The 20019-nt window shown below is 52.3% G+C and overlaps 1 long non-coding RNA gene across 1 annotated transcript; it reads left to right on the top strand.

Moving 5' to 3' along the window:
• The first annotated feature begins 5014 nt into the window (after positions 1-5014).
• On the top strand, positions 5015-13663 carry LOC309855800. The gene is made up of 3 exons (XR_014306996.1): positions 5015-5066; positions 12349-12712; positions 13298-13663. It is a non-coding gene; the product is annotated as an uncharacterized lncRNA (long non-coding RNA).
• Positions 13664-20019: the final 6356 nt, after the last annotated feature.

The following is a 20019-nucleotide window of genomic DNA, read 5'->3' as shown; positions in this document are numbered from 1 at the left end:
GCTTTTGGAAACTAGGAGGGGGAGATGTGCTCTTGAATCGCCATGCTGTACATGAGTCTGAGTTGGGATCTAGGGAAGTTTATTGTTCCGTGTTCCCAGGAAGAACCGTTAGCATTTCAGGGTCAGCTGTCCATTGCGTTTGTGGTGGACAGTGAAGAACATTGTGTCATCCTCCTGGTGGTGTCTGTTGATGGCGGCTGGAGCCATGTCTTCAAGCATCATTCATACTCAGTGCCCATGGCCAACTTTTTACTACTTTATTTTTAAAACACTTGAAGGGGGGCTGTCCCTTCCTCAGTGCACAGCAGATGCCACCTTGGTCATGTGCAAGAATCATGACCTGCTAAGGTGAGCTCTCCAAGGGGCCAGACAGCACGGGAAGCCAGCGGCAAGGTGCCGTAGACTCGCGTGTTTTCTCACTACTGTGTAGCCAGCCACATCAAGATACCCTCAACCCTACCTAGTAGATGTCCTTCCTTTATGGATTTGTGGAAGGTAGCAACCATCATCAAAGTAAGCCCAACTGTAGTAGATGTCCTTCCTCCATGGATCTGTGGAAGGTAGCAAATCACATCAAAGTACGCCCAACTGTAGTAGACTTCCTTCCTCTGTGGATTTATGGAAGGTCACAACCCACATCAAAGCACATCCAACCCTTGAAGCCGTCCTTCCTCTATGGATTTGTGGAAGGTAGTGACCGTCATCAAAGTATGCCCAACCATAGTAGTCGTCTTTCCTCCACGGATTTGTGGAAGGTAACAACCCACATCAAAGCACGTGCAACCATTGTAGATGTCCTTCCTCTATGGATTTGTGGAAGGTAGCAACCGTCATCAAAGTACGCCCAACTGTAGTAGATATCCTTTCTCCATGGATTTGTGGAACGTAGTGACCATCATCAAAGTACCCCAACCCTAGTAGACATCCTTCCTCCATGGATTTGTGGAAGGTAGCAAACCACATCAAAGTACACCCAACTGTAGTAGATGTCTTTCCTCTATGGATTTATGGAAGGTAGCAACCCACATCAAAGCACGTCCAACCCTTGAAGACGTCCTTCCTCTATGGATTTGTGGGAGGTAATGACCATCATCAAAGTATGCCCAACAGTAGTAGTCGTCTTTCCTCCATGGATTTGTGGAAGGTAACAACCGACTCCAAAGTATGCCCAAGCCTAGTAGACGTCCTTCCTCCATGGATCTGTGGAAGGTAACAACCCACATCAAAGCACATCCAACCCTTGTAGATGTCCTTCCTCTATGGATTTGTGGAAGGTAGTAACCCACCCTCCACTTCTTCCCAGCTTACGGAAACATTTTATAAAGATAAATCTCTACAGGAAGGCTGCTTTAAATATTTAATTAGTTCTCTGAACAAACAGGAGAATCTGCGACTCAGAAGGAAAATAAAAAGGAAAGCTGATTCTTCATTCAGTAACTTCCTTCGTAAATATTTTCCCAGGGGCAGAGAATGTTCCCTTTTATATTAAAAATATAAAGAAACTCTCGACTTCTCATTAGCCTCCAGAAATATGGTCATGATTTCCATTATATTAAAAACACAAACTTTGAAGAGACGCATCCAGGGAAGCAGGAGACAGAACCGTGGTTTAGCTTGCTTCTGGCTGGGACAGCTGGCTGTTGATTGAATTTTATTTTTAAAGTATTCAAGTAATATATTAAGTAAGTGGTGAAATTCAGATTCAGCCCTGGCTCCGGGCGGTTGAGTGTTTGGGGTGGTTGTGTAGTCTACCAGGGAAGAACCCAGTTAAATGCAGCGCCTGTCTCAGGGGTGACTCACACCCAGGGGCTTCAGGGAACATCCTCATTCTATTCATCTGGAAGGAGATTCTGGCTCTGACCCTTCTAGGATAAGCAGATGGGAAAACACTGGGTAAGAAAGACCACATGCTTAGTGAAGTGACATAAGGTTGTCCTTGCAAGTCAATGCTCTTGAGGCCTCCTCTCCTTGACCACAGGGACTGTCTTCTGCCCTCTGGTTCTTGTGCTCTGGTACACTTTGCCCTGCCCTGTGGTCTCTCATCAAAAGAGATAAGTTCCCTCTTCTTCATTTGTGTTTCAGACCCTCTTTCTTTGTCCTGACAGCCACCTGCTGGGGAACCTCGTGAGATCTGCTCTCAGAAAATGTGTCAGTTAATCCCACCTGTGTTATTTGTGGTCAGTAAGTTAATAAATATCGGTAGATGTTTGGGTACATGGATGATAGTCGATAAATAGGTAGATAGATAGGTAGGTAGCTAGAGACATATAATGGATAGATAGATGACAAAAAGATGGTGGATAATGAGTAGATTATAGATAGGATGGATGGAGAGAGAGATAATGGATGGAGAGTTAAATAGATGATAGGTAAATGGATGGATGGATGGATACATTGATGGAAAGTTGATAGGTGATTGATAATAGATGGATAGATGGAGATAGATGGGTAGGTGGTAGGTGAATGGACAGAGAGTTGATAGATAAAGGGTTAGATGGATGGACACATGGATGAATGGATGGATGATAGACAACGGACAGATGGATGATAGAAAAATTTCATGGAATCCTCCCCAAGTGCACTGAGATCATCCCAGCCATGTCTCTCCTCAGATGCCCCAAAAGTCCAGGAGGTTAAACAAAGCTGTTCAGAATCATTGGGTCAGAATCCATGGTCCACTGGGAGGGGTGATGTTCTGGTCAAGTCATTCAGGTACATGAGGACCCTGAGCAAACCACTGGGAGGGGTGATATTCTGGTCAAGTCATTCAGGTACATGAAGACCCTGAGAAGACAACTCTGACCGCTGTCCCCACCACCAACTTGTTAGGCTTCCTTGGGTTTGCTGTCCTTCTCACTGATGTGTTAGACTCTGGTGGCTCGTTATGAAAGTTGAGTTGCCCCCCTTTTCTGGATGCAACGTTTCCCCTCCGTTATCCATGTGTAGCACTATGGATGCAGGGTCCTGGAGGTATGGCCCTAAAAAGGAAAGACTTCCTTGCACCCTGACATTAACCAATATTTCATCCTTATTGGCCTGTGTGGCCACTAAGCCCCAAAGCCAGTCTGCTCAGGACACCCATTATAAACAGAGTTTCCTTCCCAAATTTCACTTGTCCCATCCCTGGGGATTTGGAGAAGATGCTGCACCCAAGAACAAATACATCCATGTCCCAGAGCAGGGAGTGGCCCCAGCTTTGGTGTTCTTCAAGCTCTCCAGGTGATTCCATCAAAACCAGGCAGGGCTGGGAGGGACCGTGGTCCAAACGGATAGAAACCTGCAAAATTTCCTTGACGACACGTTTGTGTTATTGTAAGACCTTCTTCCCCATCAGCTGGAGAAGGCATTTTTTTGCCCCTTAGCATCCTTAGCTGAAATGAAAACCCTCCCACTGTAGTCTTTTGCAAAAAGTTAAAGCAAATATTCCCATCTCTGAGCTGGTCTCATTTTGGAGAGATGAGAGGTCATGGCAGATACAATGTTAGAAGCATGCTCTGGGGAATTTGAGGATGGAGGACGTGGTAAGCTTAAGGAAAGCACACTAGGAATGGTTTCCACGGAGTGGTCCCTCATGGGTTGAAGGGAAGGGTCCCATGGCATTACTGCATATGTTCACCTTGTCCCAACGCACCATGATGTTCTCATTTCTCTGTAAGCTGTAAGTCCCCTGTTGTCGGTATATCATCACGTCCAAAAGACGTCGTGCTGTAAGTCCAACTTGGAGGAGCCATGCACCCTCCCTGCTGCTCCTTATGGAGCTTGGAGGCTCACATCAGGGCTCAACAGGCAGGGAAGTCGATTCCTAACAGAACCAAAATGAAAAACCACACCTTGCTTGCCCCAGGAGTCCCGCCTATTGTAAGGAGCCAGCGATGCATACAGCTGGAAATCAGCTGCTGTGATTGCCGGGCAGGGCTTAACTTTTTGGATCCCAGACCAGGGCTGGGTTCCGTGACCTCAACCGTTCTTACAAACCCAACAGAGGTTCTGCAGATTTCTGTCAGCTTGCGTTAAGGTCCCTCCTAGCCCTGCTTGAATGCTTAAAATGACGGGAGTGTGTGATCTCGCATTTCTGGGGGCCCGAAGAAGGGACTGGGCTTTAGTAGGTCAGAATAAGTTGTTGGCATGGCAACTGCTGGTGAAGAAGCCATTGTGTGCCTTCCGCAGCGTCCAGAAGCCACTTGTCTTCCTTGGAGGGTGGACCCTTCTTCCATCTTCAAAATGCATTGAGGGGACTGAAGAGAGGAGTGAGAGCCTCCAATCCAGCAAAGGCAGCGTCCACCTAGGAAGGGAAAGCTATGCCCTGTATCCGCAGTAGGATCATGACGGAGAAGTCCTCCTTGGGATGCTGGGTGCCAGCAGCATCTCTGGCTTCCTTCCGTGGGCAAATCTTGGGGTTATTTCTCCAGCCACCACCCTTTTTGGGTTGTCCTGGTCATCTGCAGTGAGCAGAGACTGCTTTCGTGATGGGACAAATGACTATTGCACTTCAAGGGTCCGGGGAAGGGTGTCACCAAGGGGCATGTGAGCAGATGTGTGAGAGCTCAAGCCAGAAGGACAGAGACGGGCATCTGGGGGCAGAACAGAGCTCCCAGGGAGCACACGAGGGGCAAGACAATCAGAATGGAAGACAAGGATGGCCCCTGGGGACAACCGAAGGGGCATTTTCAGGATTGAGCACTGGCTGTGTCTTCTCTCTGCTCACTTTTGACCCCACTGCATGGGACACTCTAGAAGGACATTATTCAGTCTGTTACAGCCCTGTGAATGGGTGTGTTTTCTCCCACTCCCTTAATTAGGTTGAACAAGGTCCTGTTTGTGTCAACATTACTATTTCTATCATTATTATTATTTCATTATTCTGCCTAACGCAGGTGTCTGGAACTCTGCCTGCTGAATTTTGCAAATCACCTCTGTGGCTTTCCTGATGATATCTGTTCTGATTCAGGGTTCAGGACCTCCCAGAATGGGATCCCAAAGGCTTAGGGATCACATAGGTGTGACAGGTGCCCATGAAGGATATGTGACCTGAAGAGGTCTTGCGGTTGCACAGAGAGGTGACCCAGGTGAGTTCCTTGAGGAGGGAACCTGGTTTCAGCATTGGCAAAAGGAGCAGAAATAACTTGGGGTGTGGAGACCGGCCAAGAGCTATAGTTGGATGTTTGTCCACTGCCTTCTTTGCCATGAAAGTGTTATGCCAAGACCTGTCGGTGTGAATGTTGGGAGCATTCATCACGGACCAGGAAATCATACAAGATCTCAAACTGCCTCACAAGGTCTGTAGTGGTGAATGGTATGAGCCAAGGCTACTGAGAAATTCATCCGGTTTAAGACTTTTGGAGTGTGATGTTTATCAGACAGAGACATGGACAAAGTGAGGGTATAGCTTGTTACTCTCAATGCAAGAAGCTCACGGTTTTCTCCAATAGCATGATTTTTTTTTTTTTAATTTTTGAAGGCAGAAGCTGGATTCAATACCAAGAGTTTTCCTTGTCATTTCCAAAGTCTGTGCTTGCAGTCAGGATATCCTGATGGTGATCCAGCCTCAGTTTACCTTCCTAGTAACCCTGCACAGACCTCACACCCTCTAAGCTCCCTTTCTTGGATGACTGTATTCTGCTTGGTGCAGTCTAAAGACTTTCCACCTTCTGCTCTCCTAGGTCTGTAATGAAGGAGACAGACTTCCCAGCCTCTCTGTTGTGTTGGGGGACAGCCCATCCCAGGTGCGAGGTGAGCTGTCTTCCTGTCATATGCACCTCTAGCTGGTCTGCTTTGGACTGTCATGCTTTCTCAATTGCAATATAGAATAAGTAGCAATAAGCAAGTGAATGGATGGATGGGTGGATGGATGGATGGATGGATGGATGGATGGATGGATAGGTGAACAGATGGATGAATGAGTGGCTTAGTGGATAGATGGCTAGGTATATGGATGGATGGATGGATGGATGGATGGATGGATGGATGGTTGGATGGTTGGATGGATGGATGGATGGGTGGATGGATGGTTGGATGGATGGATGGATGGGTGGATGGATGGTTGGATGGTTGGATGGATGGATGAATGGATGGGTGGATGGATGGTTGGATGGATGGATGGATGGATGGGTGGATGGATGGTTGGATGGGTGGTTGGATGGATGGATGGATGGATGGGTGGATGGATGGGTGGATGGATGGGTGGATGGATGGGTGGATGGATGGGTGGATGGATGGTTGGATGGTTGGATGGATGGATGGATGGGTGGATGGATGGTTGGATGGATGGTTGGATGGATGGATGGATGGATGGGTGGATGGATGGTTGGATGGATGGTTGGATGGATGGATGGATGGGTGGATGGATGGTTGGATGGATGGATGGATGGGTGGATGGATGGTTGGATGGGTGGTTGGATGGATGGATGGATGGATGGGTGGATGGATGGGTGGATGGATGGGTGGATGGATGGGTGGATGGATGGATGGATGGATGGTTGGATGGTTGGATGGATGGATGGATGGGTGGATGGATGGGTGGATGGATGGGTGGATGGATGGTTGGATGGATGGATGGATGGGTGGATGGATGGTTGGATGGATGGATGGATGGGTGGATGGATGGTTGGATGGATGGTTGGATGGATGGGTGGATGGATGGGTGGATGGATGGTTGGATGGATGGATGGATGGATGGGTGGATGGATGGTTGGATGGTTGGATGGATGGATGGATGGGTGGATGGATGGTTGGATGGATGGTTGGATGGATGGATGGATGGATGGGTGGATGGATGGGTGGATGGATGGTTGGATGGATGGATGGATGGATGGGTGGATGGATGGTTGGATGGTTGGATGGATGGATGGATGGGTGGATGGATGGTTGGATGGATGGATGGATGGGTGGATGGATGGTTGGATGGATGGATGGATGGGTGGATGGATGGTTGGATGGATGGATGGATGGATGGGTGGATGGATGGGTGGATGGATGGGTGGATGGATGGGTGGATGGATGGGTGGATGGATGGGTGGATGGATGGGTGGATGGTTGGATGGATGGATGATGTTTGAGTGGTTGGATGTTTGAACGGATGGCTGGGTGAGTAGACAGATGGTTGGATGGATGCATGGACGCATCGATGGATACATAGAGAAAGAAAGGTACGTTCTTGAAAATGACAATTAGGACTTCCTCGTTGGGTCAGAAAGGGAGAATTACATCCCCAGCCCTAGGAGTCAGGGTGCACCCTCCTCCCACTGTCCTCATGTCCAGAGAAAATCCCAGTGCAGATGTAGGGTAGTCCTAGGCATTGAGCCCAGTTGCCTCTTCCACACGGTGACCTTTAGCAAATCTTTGAACTGTCCTGGGTCTCTCTTCTCTCCTTTGTCAACCAGCAGATTCTGGGCTTCTTCTTCTCTGGAATATGTGGTCTCCCAGCACCCAGCTGGGCAATCTAAACCTTTCAGGGCCATGTTGGAAACCCTAGAATGGGTTCAGGTTCCTCTGGTGGGGCCATTTGTGGGAACCCCTGCTCCACAGATGCCTTCTCTCACCGTTCTGTCTTATCCTTTGAGCCCAGTGAGCCATGCCCTCGTCAGCTGCAGCAGCTCCCTGACACAAGGGCCCTTGTTTGGGGCTTGATGAGTAGGCAGTCTTCTGAGTGGGAACCCAGCTGGGCATAGAGGACTGTAGGGCATTTTCTTCAAAAGCCATGCAAATTCTTGGTCTTTTACGTCCTGTCTGCAAACACATTCACAGACGCCCTCCTCCTTATTGGGCACACGGCTTCTTGACCTTTCTACAGCCACAGTGGGAAGGCTGTGTATGCTGCCTACAGGATGGCAAGAGACATGCCCCCCTTGAAAGGAGGGGTCAGGGGCTTTGGTGTCTCCTAGAAGCCAGACAGTTGGTGCTTGGTCCCACAGACAGCTGATTCTTGGACTGACCGGCAGGGAAGCTGGGCTGGTATCCAAGACAGTAAGGATGAGGATCGCTGGGGACTGACGGCCATCTTCCTGCCCCAGTAGATGGCATTTTCATGGCCTCTCCTAGAGCACTCTGGTTCTTTTCCCCTTTCTGGCAGGCAACGGGGTTGTCTTTGCCTCCAGCTGATCTCTACGACGTCACCCCACCTCACCCTGACAAAGACAGTACACGGGCCAGGAGACTCAGCAAGTTTGGACATCAGTGTGTTCATTTCCCCAATAGTACCCGCCGTTAAAAGAAGCATGTTAACAAGGGTCGAATCAATGGGCAATACGGATTTTCCTGCAGAGGTGGTTGCAGAAATCATGTCCTCATTACCGGAGTTGTCTGCTCGTCTGCGTTATAATTTCAGCTGCCACGGATGCACCATCTGTGGACCTGCCTGTAAAAGTGGATAAAGCGTCAATTGCTAACTGTGGGGTGTCCTTCTTTTCATGTGCAAACCAGCCTTTCTTCAGGCTCACTCCAAACCCGGGGTACCGGTCTAGTCCTGCCCGTCCAGTGCGTTGGGTTGCACGTCAGCACGATGTAGAAATTTCACAAGAAAAATATATTCCACCGTTAGGTGATAGTGCAATGCTTTGAGTCATCATAGTATGACCGATAAAGAAAATAGAAAGGAAAGCTGAATTTTGTTGTCTATCCCCGAAGATGCATAGGACCAGAGTTCTGAACAAGTTTAAAGACTTTAATGTGTCCCTAGGGTGGCGCTGATGGGTAGAGAAGAGAAAAGTAAGAATCGTAGGTGATGCTTTGGAGAAGATGCTTTGGAGAACCATCCTGCAGTCCCGGTGGGCAGGTCTCACGGTGCAGTGCTGTGGCAAACAGAATGACCCTATGACTCTTACGATCCCACCACCCCAGTACTGCATGTGTTAACTCAAAGGAACAAGAAACAGTGTTCACACAAATACCTGTATGTACATGTTCATAGCACTGCTCATCCCAAAGGTGGAAACAATGAAGGTGTCCATGAGTGCATGGATGCATGAGCTAAAATGAGTTATTCCCCCTACAAAGGAATATTACTCATCCATAAGGAGGAACAGAGCTCTGACCCCTGCTACTATGTGGATAGACCTTGAGAACATGATGCCCAGGGAGGGAAACAGACACACAAAAGCACACATTGTTTATATGACTGTTGTTTATATGATCCATGCAAGACAGGTGAGTCCTCAGATAGAAAGTAGATTAGTGGTTCCCAGCGGCTTCCATAGGAGATGGGGAGGAACTGCTCACAGAGACAGGGTCTCTGTTTGGTGGGATGAGAATGTTCTGGAAGCAGATAGAGGGAGGGTTGCGTGATTTGTTGATTGTGCTAAACAGCCCTCAGATGTGCAGTTGAAAAGGGAAAATTTCACGTTTTGGCAATTTTACCCCAATAAAGAATAGATCCTAACACCTGGACATGTCCACTTAGAAGTCAGGTCCATGGTGAATCCACCCTTCGCGAATTCCATGAAGCCATGCTCATAATCCACCACACACCTAGTAAAAGCCATTTTCTTGTAGGACATTGACCCACAAGACCCACAAATAAAGGCTATTGGCTTGTGGGACATCAACCTTCTTTGTCTAGAAGCTGCTGGCTTCTAGATGGTTCTCAAGCACTGTGGGCTTTGAGGATGGATGGCCCAGCTCTGTTGTCCCCCCAGGTGGAGACTAAGAGCCTCTACTGCAGACACTCACAGTGATTCCCTTTGCATAATGACTTCGGTCATGGTGGGCACCTGAGCAGGAGGGGGACAGGGTGAACACGGATAACAGAGCAAGGGTCAGGGACCAGACCCACCTCCCAGAGGAGGACTCCAAAGCTCTCAGGCATCTGGTTTCTGTTCTCTCTTTGGGGGACAGGAGAGTGGGAAGGTGTCAGTGGACAGGATCCTCGCAAAATGGCAGGACCCGGTGCACGGCTACGGAAAATCACCCAAGGCCGTGTTCGTCAACTTGTTCAGAGCCTCGTGTGGTTGGGGGACCACAAAGCCGCCTGCTGGGCCAAACACCTGGTTGGCGAAATCTTGGCATCAGGGCCAAGGGGAGCTCATGTCATTGCTAAGTTAGAAGGTAGGTGCAGGTGGCCGGCTTGGGACACCCAACCAGTTGGGGTCTCTCCATGGTCTCTCCATGCAAGCAGCTCAGCTGAGGTCTTTCAGCAGTGGTGCTTCCTTGGACAACCTTCCAGGTCTGCGCTCAACTTTTTCGGTCCATCTGTGCCTGCGTGGTTTGCAGAACCCGCTTCCCCTCTGGAGACACAAGCCCTCATTCATACTGAGGACAAAGGCAAGCCAACGTGACGGCTTGTCCTCTTTGCACACACAGCTCTGCTCTGACGTGAGCCTAGCATGCACAGGCGGCCAGCAGGACTGGCCCGTCCACTGGCGATAGGCAGGAGCAGGAAGGTCAAACTCATTGTCTACATTCCAGGGAGGTAACACTGCCATCCTGAATGTTTGGACTCATGCAGACGCCCTGTTCCTCTGCACGTTCAGACCCTGATCACCTGAGTTCTTCAGTTTGACCTTCTGGACGTTGCTTCTTTAGGTCTGGTCCCAGGGCCAGTAGCCTCAGCATCTCCCTGGGACCTGCTGGAGATGCCACATCTTCACATCCCACATGGACTATGTTGGCATCTGCATGTGACCACGCTGTTCCCAGGAATCACTGAACCCATGAAAGCTGGCCACCCTGTGATCAGTCCTGACCACCCGTACGGTGGTGTCTGAGTTGCTTCAGGTTTGAGATGTTGGAGGGTGTGAAGACTCAGAGAGCCTTTCCGTCTGGACCGCGCCTGGTCTCTTGGAGGACGGTGCCCTCAGGAGTGACTGACCCTGACCTCACGCAAGGCAGCAGGGCAAAGGCGGACCAGGAGACATCCAGGGGTCTCCACCGCTGTGGCTAGCTCAGGCTTACACACACAGCACGTGGCTTCTCTTTGCTCCGAGAGTCTCAAAATTTCTGCTTCTTCAAAAATCTGCATTATGAAGGAAATACCTGTTTGAGTTCCCGTTTCTGAATGTTTTTTACCAAACCTGCAGTTTCATGGTTCAGCACCTCCGTCTTTGCGGTTGCAGAAGCCCGTCCCACAGCAAAACAGAGTAATGTCTCCATGGAGCAGGCGGAAACAAAAGCAGCAGAAACCTCAGCCAGCAAAAACCCGAGAGCAGGGCCGAGTGGGCGGCTTGGAGGGGGCCCAGCGGGGACATTTTCGGGGCGGGGTTGCTCCTGCTTCGGGAGGTCACTCCCCTGCCTGATGTCTGTGTTTTTGCAGAGGGGCCAACCAGTAAAAACCCCACAAGGCTGCCTCACTGGTCGCACCTCCCACCCGGCTGCCCTGGGGAGGCGGTGGATGCTTTTCCCGCTATCAACAAAGAAGGCATCCTCCGTGCCCTCTCGAGGTTCCAGGAGGAAGAGAAAGGGTTTTGCTTGGAGAGTCGCTCACGGATTCGACGACTCCAAGAAGGACTTTCTTGTTGTGGGATGTTTGCTTGGGCTTTGTGGGAGGGCGCGGGGAGGCAGAGAGAGGGACACGGGAAGGGGAATGGGGTGAGCCATTGGGAGGGCGTGCTCTCCGGGGGCGCGGGGGCGCGCCCTGTGAGTCATCTTGGGCAGCCTGGCCAGCGAAGGGAAGGAAACGGGGGCGGGGAGCAGGGTGAGTTGGCCGGGCGGACCTGTCCTCTGGGGCCCCCCACGAGGTCTCAGCGAGAACGGAGGATGTATTTTGGGTGGGGGTCCTCTCAGAGCAGACCCTGGGATCTGGCCTCCAGGGAGGCCATCCTGGGAGTTGGGGACTGGCCCATGGAGAGCACTGTAGGATGAATTATACATTGGAGGTCATCACACCCTCCTCTGGGCTGCCCCTAGAGCAGGTGACCCGATCCTGGGGTCCAGGAACACCTCCCTCCCTGGGGACAGTCTCAGGTCCGGTCAGCAGACCAGCTGGACCTCACAGAGCTTGGAAACGTGGGATGTATCCACGGGGACTGGACCTTCCAGACGGACGGTAGCAGCTGGTTGGGCAGAACGCACCGGGGAGGGGGCTCCGTCCTACGAGACCACCGTCTTGAAACTGCAGACACCCATGCCCTGTCCGGCTTGTCACCTGTGCTGGTAAACCACCAGCTGTATAGACAGAGGACGGCCCACGGCCTCCTTCTCTTCCTCGGCTCCCAATCATCTGCCAGAGCAGCTCCCGGAGCTCTGGAAGCACGTTACGTCCCAGATCACGGTGGACGAGAACAGGATGTAACTAAGGAACTCCGGATGGTGAGATGTACAGGACCAGGTGGGGGGAATGGCGTACCTCTCTCCCCAAACCCCCTCCTGCCCGCCAACTGGCTGCTTTCTGAACCCCCTGTCCTCTTGGTTTCTTTTTAGGGACGCTTCCCTGCAGAGTGATGACGGATGAAATCACTGGCCATGGGAGATGGATCCAGCCGTCTACCGGTCCGGGAACGGGGCTGAGACTTGCAACCCTCCCGTCACAGGGCAGCCTGCTCCCATCCCGACGGGGGTTCCCCCAAAGTCACCTCATTCACCCAGCAAAGGACCCTTCTGACTGTCACTGTTTAGGGCCGTGAAGGGTTCTGGGAACTCCGAGCAAGGCAGGAGGGAGGAGGCGCACACTGTATGCACTTATTGACGTGCGTACAAGTTGGTGTCCTGGCTTGACACGGGAGCAGCGGGATGCTGCTTCTCTTCCTTGCAAAGATTCCGTACACGCCAGGCCCTTTGTCTGCAGGTCAGCAGGCAGGAGGGTGAAATAGGGTCGTGCAATAGGGAGCGGTTCAGTTTGCAACAGGAACGACTAGGCTGTGCAGACAACATTGCACGGACTCAGTAAAGCCGACCGGGGCCGGCACAGAAACAGGTGTGGCCGAGGTCCTCGCACACCGTAGCTTGCAGACCCCAAAGTTCCACTTGCATGGCCATCGCTTCCCATCCCTGGGCCATATTGTGTGGATCCGCTGCGGGTCTGAGTCCTGCCCGTGAGCTGAGGGCACCTCACCAGCCCTTGGTGCCTCCGACAGCCCCGAAATATCCTTTGAGGGGATAACGAGGATTTGTTCTGCAAACTCGGTCCAAATTCTGTTGTTGCTTGCGACCGAGGAGGGTGGTGGGCGCGTTCCTGGACGGTGCTGCTGGCCCTCCCCTGGCGCCCCCACCGCCCTGCAGAAAAAGATCCGTGATGGGAAGAAACCTATGTGAGCACCCAAGGGAGGTCCTTCTCCACTTGCACTTGGCGTCCCTTCCCCGGGATCCCAGGTTGGGGCTTGGGGTGGGAAGGGGGCGTCTCCAGACTGTGGACATTTGTTCTGTCCAACAGCTGGCAACCGGAGGTCTGATGTTGAGGGATCCGTGGGTCGGATGCTCTCTGGCTGCTCTCGGGCTAGATATGTCCACACCGCACTCTCTGCTCCATGCACGGGGACTTAGACGCACCTGCTGCCCACAAACTGTACCTCTCGGTCAGGGCTCTGCACCGAAAACAGCATCAGAACAACATTTAACTGCGTCCAAGAGGTCCTGGATTATACGAGTCAGCTCCCATGATGGTGGAGACGGACCAGCGCCACCGCCGGCACCTGGAAAGCTGGAAAATCAGGAAAGCCGGTGGTGTTCTTTGTTGTGAGTCCAAAGTCCTGAACACTGGGGCTCCGGGTGTGAGAGTGGGGCAAGATACAGGTGTCCGCTGCAGCAGAGAGAGACGGCAAATCCCTGTTCCTCCATCTTGTTTGGGTCTATCCTGGCCTTCACCAGATTAGGTGAGGCCCACCCAGGCCAAAGTGGGCCATGTGGTTTAATCAGTGCAGGATCCAGCAATCACGGGATCCCCAAGCCCAGTGCTGCAGCATAGTGAGACGACAAATCCCTGTTCCTTCACCATGTGTGGGTCTATACTGGCCATCAACGGATTAGGTGAGGCCCACCCACACCATGGTGGGCCACGTGGTTTAATCAGCTTATGATCCGGCGATGTTGGGATCCCCAAACCCAGTGCTGCAGCACACAGAGATGGCAAATCCTGTTCCTCTACCGTGTTTGGGTCTATCCTGGCTCTTGCCAGATTAGGTGAGGCCCACCCACGCCAAGGGGGCCATGTGGTTTAAGCAGTGTACGACCAGCTATGACAGGATCCTCAAGCCTGGTCCTGCAGCACAGAGAGATGGAAAATCCCTGTTCCTCCACAGTGTTTGGGTCTATCCTGGTCCTTGACAGATAAGGTGAGGCCCACCCACACCTAGGTGGGCCAGGCGGTTTAATCAGCGCAGGATACAGGATAACGGGATCCCCACGCCTGTGCTACAGCACAGAAAGATGGCAAATCCCTGTTCACCTACCATGTTAAGGTCTATCCTGGCCCTCGACGGATTAGGTGAGGCCCACCCACGCCAAGGTGGGCCATGTGGTTTAATCAGCTCATGATGCGGTGATGACGGGATCCACAAGCCCAGTGCTGAGCACAGAGAGATGACAAATCCCTGTTCCCCCACCGTGTTAAGGTCGATCCTGGACCTCGACTGATTAGGTGAGGCCCACCCACACCAAGGTGGGCCATGTGGTTTAATAAGCACAGGATCCAGTGATGATGGGATCCCCAAGCCAGTGCTGCAGTAGAGTGAAATGGCAAATCCCTGTGCCTCCACCGAGTTCGGGTCTATTCTGGCTCTCGCCAGATTAGGTGAGGCCCACCGACACCAAGGTGGGCCATGTTGCTTAATCAGTGCAGGATCCAGCAATGACAGAATATCCTAGCCCGGTGCTGCAGTACAATAAAATGGCAAATCCCTTTTCCCCCACCGTGTTAGGATTAGGTGAGGCCCACCCAGGCCAAAGTGGGCCATGTGGTTCAATCAGCTCATGATCCGCTGATGTTAGGATCCCCAAGCCCAGTTCTGCAGTGCACAGAGACAGCAAATCCCTGTTCCTCCACCATGTTAGGATCTATCCTGGCCCTTGCCGGATTAGGTGAGGCCCACCCACCCCAAGGTGGTCCCTGTGGTTTAATCAGCGCAGGATCCAGCGACGACAGAATCCTGAAGCTTGCTGCTGCAGTACAGTGAAATGGCAAATCCCTATTCCCCACCATGTTAGGGTCCTTCAGGACAATCACCAGATTAGGTAAGGCCCATCCACGCCAAGGTGGGCCATGTAGTTTAATGAGCTCAGGATCCAGTGATGATGGGATTCCCCAAGGCCGCTACTACAGCACACAGAGACGTCAAATCCTTGTTCGTCGTCCGTGTTTGGGTCTATGCTGGCCCTCACCATTTAGGTGAGGCCCACCCAGGCCAAGGTGGGCCATGTGGTTTAATAAGTGCAGGATCCTTGATGACGGAATCCCCACGCCTGGTGCTGCAGCACAGAGAGATGGCAAATACCTGTTCACCTACCATGTTCAGGTCTATCCTGGCCCTCGACGGATTAGGTGAGGCCCACCCACGCCAAGGTGGGCCATGTGGTTTAATCAGCTCATGATCCGGTGATGACGGGATCCATAAGCCCAGTGCCTAGTACAGAGAGACGGCAAATCCCTGTCTCCCCCACCGTGTTAAGTCCTACCCTGGCCCTCGAGGGATTAGGTGAGGCCCACCTACGCCAAGGTGGGCCATGCGGTTTAATCAGCACAGAATCCAGCCATGACAGGATCCCCAAGCCCAGTGCTGCAGCACACAGAGACGGCAAATCCCTGTTCCTCCACCGTGTTTGGGTCTATCCTGGTCCTCGCCAGATTAGGTGAGGCCCACCCACCCCAAGGTGGTCCATGTGGTTTAATCAGCACAAGATCCATTGATGACGGAATCCCCAAGGCCGGTGCTGCAGTACACTGAAATGGCAAATCCCTATTCCCCCCATCGTGTTAGGGTCTATCAGGGCCTTCACCGCATTAGGTGAGGCCCATCCATGCCAAGGTGGGTCATGTGGTTTAATGAGAGCAGGATCCAGTGATGGCAGGATCCCCAAGGCTGCTACTGCAGCACACAGAGACAGCAAATCCTTGTTCCTTTTCCGTGTTTGGGTCTATCCTGGCCCTCGCCATTTAGGTGGGGCCCACCCACACCAAGGTGGGCCATGTGGTTTAATCAGCTCATGATGCGGTGATGACGGGATCCACAAGCCCAGTGCTGAGCACAGAGAGATGGCAAATCCCTGTTCCCCCACCGTGTTGAGGTCGATCCTGGCCCTCGACTGATTAGGTGAAACCCACCCACGCCAAGGTGGGCCATGCAGTTTAATCAGTGCAGAATCCAGCGATGACGGGATCCCCAAGGCAAGTGCTGCAACACAGAGAGACGGCAAAGGCCTGTTCCTCCACAGTGTTAGGGTCTATCCTGACCCTCGACAGATTAGGTGAGGCCCACCCACACCACCGTGGGCCATGTGGTTTAATCAGTGCAGGACCAGCTATGACGGGACCCCCAAGCCTGGTCCTGCAGCACAGAGAGACGGCAAAACCGTGTTCTTCCACCGTGTTTTGGTCTATCCTGTCTCTCGCCGGAGTAAGTGAGGCCCACCCCCGTCCAGGTGGGCCATGGGGTTTAATCACCTCACGATCTGGTGATGACGGGATCCCCAAGCCCGTCCTGCTGCACAGAGAAACGGCAAACCCTTGTTTCTCCACCGTGTTTGGGTCTATCCTGGCCTTCTGCGGATTAGGTGAGGCCCACCCACACCATCTTGGACCATGTGGTTTAATCAGCACAGTATCCAGCGATATTAGAGTCTACCCTGACCCTCGCCTGCTTAGGTGAGGCCCACACACGCCAAGGTCGGCCATGTGGTTTAATCAGCTCATGATCCGGTGATGACGGGATCCACAAGCCCAGTGCTGAGCACAGAGAGATGGCAAATCCCTGTTTCCCCACCACGTTAAGGTCTATCCTGGCCCTCGACTGATTAGGTGAGGCCCACCCACGCCAAGGTGGGCCATGCAGTTTAATCAGTGCAAAATCCAGCGATGACGGGATCCCCAAGGCCAGTGCTGCAACACAGAGAGATGGCAAAGGCCTGTTCCTCCACAGTGTTAGGGTCTCTCCTGGCCCTCAACGGATTAGGTGAGGCCCACCCACACCAAAGTGGGCCATGTGGTTTAATGAGGCAGGATCCAGGATAATGGGATTCCCAAGCCCGGTACTGAGCACAGAGAGACGGCAAACCCCTGTTGCTCCACCATGTATGGGTCTCTCCTGGCCCTGGATGGATTAGGTGCGGCCCCCGCAATGCCAAAGTGGGCCATGTGGTTTAAGCAGTGCAGGATCCAGTAATGACGGGATCCCCAAGCCTGCTCCTGCAGCACAGAGAGATGGCAAAAGCCTGTTCATCCACTGTGTTTTGGTCTATCCTGTCCCTCGCCGGATTAGGTGAGGCCCACCCCCACCAAGGTCGGTCATGTGGTTTAATCAGCTCATGATCCGGTGATGACGGGATCCACAAGCCCAGTGTTGAGTACAGAGAGATAGCAAGTCCCTGTTTCCCCACCATGTTAAGGTCTATCCTGGCCCTCTACGGATTTGGTGAGGCCTACCCAGGCCAAGGTGGGACTTGTGGTTTAATCAGCACAGGAACTAGCTATGACGGAATCTCCACGCCTGGTCTTGCGTCACAGAGAGATGGCAAATCTCTGTTCCTCCACAGTGTTTGAGTCCAACCTGGCCCTCGACTGATGAGGTGAGGCCCACCGATGCCTCGGTGGGCCATGTGGTTTATTTAATCAGCGCAGGATCCAGCAATGACGGGATCCCCAAGCCTGGTCCTGCAGCACAGAGAGACGGCAAATCCTTGTTCCTCCACACTGTTAGGGTCTATCCTGGCCCTCGAAGGATTAGGTGAGGCCCACCCACACCAAGGCAGGCCATGTGGTTTAATTGGCGCACGATCTGTCGATGACTGGATCCCCAACCCCGGTGCTGAGGGTCATGTGAGGATGCAGGAGACCCTAGGGAAGGGTTAGGGGAGTCTGAAGGGGACTCAGCCCTTCAGTTGGCGTCCAGTTGGCCATGCTTCTTTCTGCGCCCATTTATCCTAACAAGTCAGAAAGTCGCAAGTATGGTTTTCCCAAAGTGCCTTTCAGAGTTCAAGTTAGAACTGTCTCCCACCAATGCCTCCGCTGAGCAGGGAGTCTGACGTAGGGCTGGATCCGGGGATCCTGGGTCTATGACCTGAGTTGAAGGCAGACGCTCAACCCACTGAGCCCCCCAAGGCGCCCCAGCAAAACGCCTTCCTACCGCACGGTCTTCCCGCCGGGAAGAGACAAAACGTTTCGGACACAATGACGGGAGATCTCGAACGCTCCTCCCCATTTGTTTTTAAGCTCGATGTTTCCCAAAGTCACGTTAGCGACATCAGCCCCACTGCACAGAGCGGAGAGGAAGTCGCTGCCGGTGGACAGAAAGCACTGAGCGTCCAGGAATCCCATTGTGGTATTTTATATGATTTTATATTTTAGCATGCCCGCTGCTAACATGGTGACTTACTTATTCAAATACTTGGGAATTCCTGCCCTATTTATTTCCCAAAGAATCTGAGAACGCTTTCAGAAGGAACGGTTTTCGTTTGACACGGTTTTAGGAAAAAAGAGCGACGGTGTATGAATCGGGACGAGACATGAGTGCCTTTTTAAAAAAAATAATCATTTTTTAAAAAGGTTTTATTTATTTATTTGACGGAGAGAGATCACAAGTAGGGAGAGAGGCAGGCAGAGAGAGAGGAGGAAGCAGGCTCCACCGCTGAGCAGAGAGCCCAATGCGGGACTCGATCCCAGGACCCTGAGATCATGACCTGAGCTGAAGGCAGAGGCTTTAACCGACTGAGCCACCCAGACACCCAAATAATCATGTTTTTAAGAGCTGAGTTTTCTTAGCTCTTTTAATTAACAAGGCTGAAGCATAAGCCCCGGGAAGGAATGGGGTTTCTGTAAGATCCTGTGGCCTTGAAGGCTCAGACTGGGACCTTGTTTGGAAATAGGGTGTTCGTAGATGTGATTAAGGGAAGGATCTTAGATTAAGCTCATGCTGGATGAGGGTGGCCCTAAATCCAATGGGAGGTGTCCTCGTAAGACACCAGAGGAGGAGACACAGCCACAGAGGAGAAGCCACGGGAAGACGGAGGCAGAGATGGGCGGCATGTGGACACCAGTCCTGGGACGCCCGGAGCTCCAAAAGTTGGAAGAGCCTGGAAGGACCCTCTCCGGCAGCCTCAGGAGGGAGCACAGCCCTTTCCCAGCGGCATCTCAGTGACCCTGCCCTGCCTGGACCTCATCAGCCCTGCCTGGATCTCAGCACCTCGGCCCCACCTGGATCTCAGTGGTTCTGCCCCGCCTGGATCTCAGACTTCTGGTCTCCAGAGTTGGAGGAGCATAAATTCCTTGTCACTGTAAGTGCCCTGTTGGTGACCATTTGTCACAGCTGCCTGAGAAAGTTCATCTGCAACCCTGCTCTCCTCCCTGGGGCCCCAGGCTGCTGCATCCCCCCACCCCCCACCCCAACGATGAGCTACAATTCCTGACCCAGAAGCCAGTCCCTTGCAGCCACTAGCTCAGGGGTCTACAGCTCCAGGAAACAGCCCACGGGGTGCCCATCCCTGGTCTCCTCATCCTTACATGGCTTCTTCTACCCTGCAAACACCTGGGGGCTCTTGGCTGTGGGCTCTTTAACTTGTCCCCACCAGGGTGACTGATAGACCACGCCTTTTCTGCTACCTGGTGTGCCCCGTTTCTTTCCTGGGGACCTGCATCCTTCAACACCTAGTGGTGTCCACAGCTGCTTCTGATGGGTCCGGTTTGATGCCTTCAACGTTTTCCCACCCACCTTCACTTCCTGACCCTACAAACAAACCGGACCCAGCAGCCGGAAATAATTCAAAGCCTCCCTCAAGAATTCTTGGAACGACAACACAGGCATTCCCACCCCGTGTGGTATGAAGCCAGAAGGTTCTTCAGCATCGATCTAAAAGGGCTCATTCATCCGGCGCCTGGGGATCTGGGGACCATGACCATATTCTCCAAGAACTTTGTAGAGAGCTGCCGGTCCATAAATACCGCTCTTGGTT

The sequence above is a fragment of the Mustela nivalis genome, assembly GCF_964662115.1.
Source record: "Mustela nivalis genome assembly, chromosome: X".
NCBI lineage: Eukaryota > Metazoa > Chordata > Mammalia > Carnivora > Mustelidae > Mustela > Mustela nivalis.
Note: the sequence above shows the minus strand (reverse complement) of the source record. Positions and strands in the feature narration are given on the sequence as shown.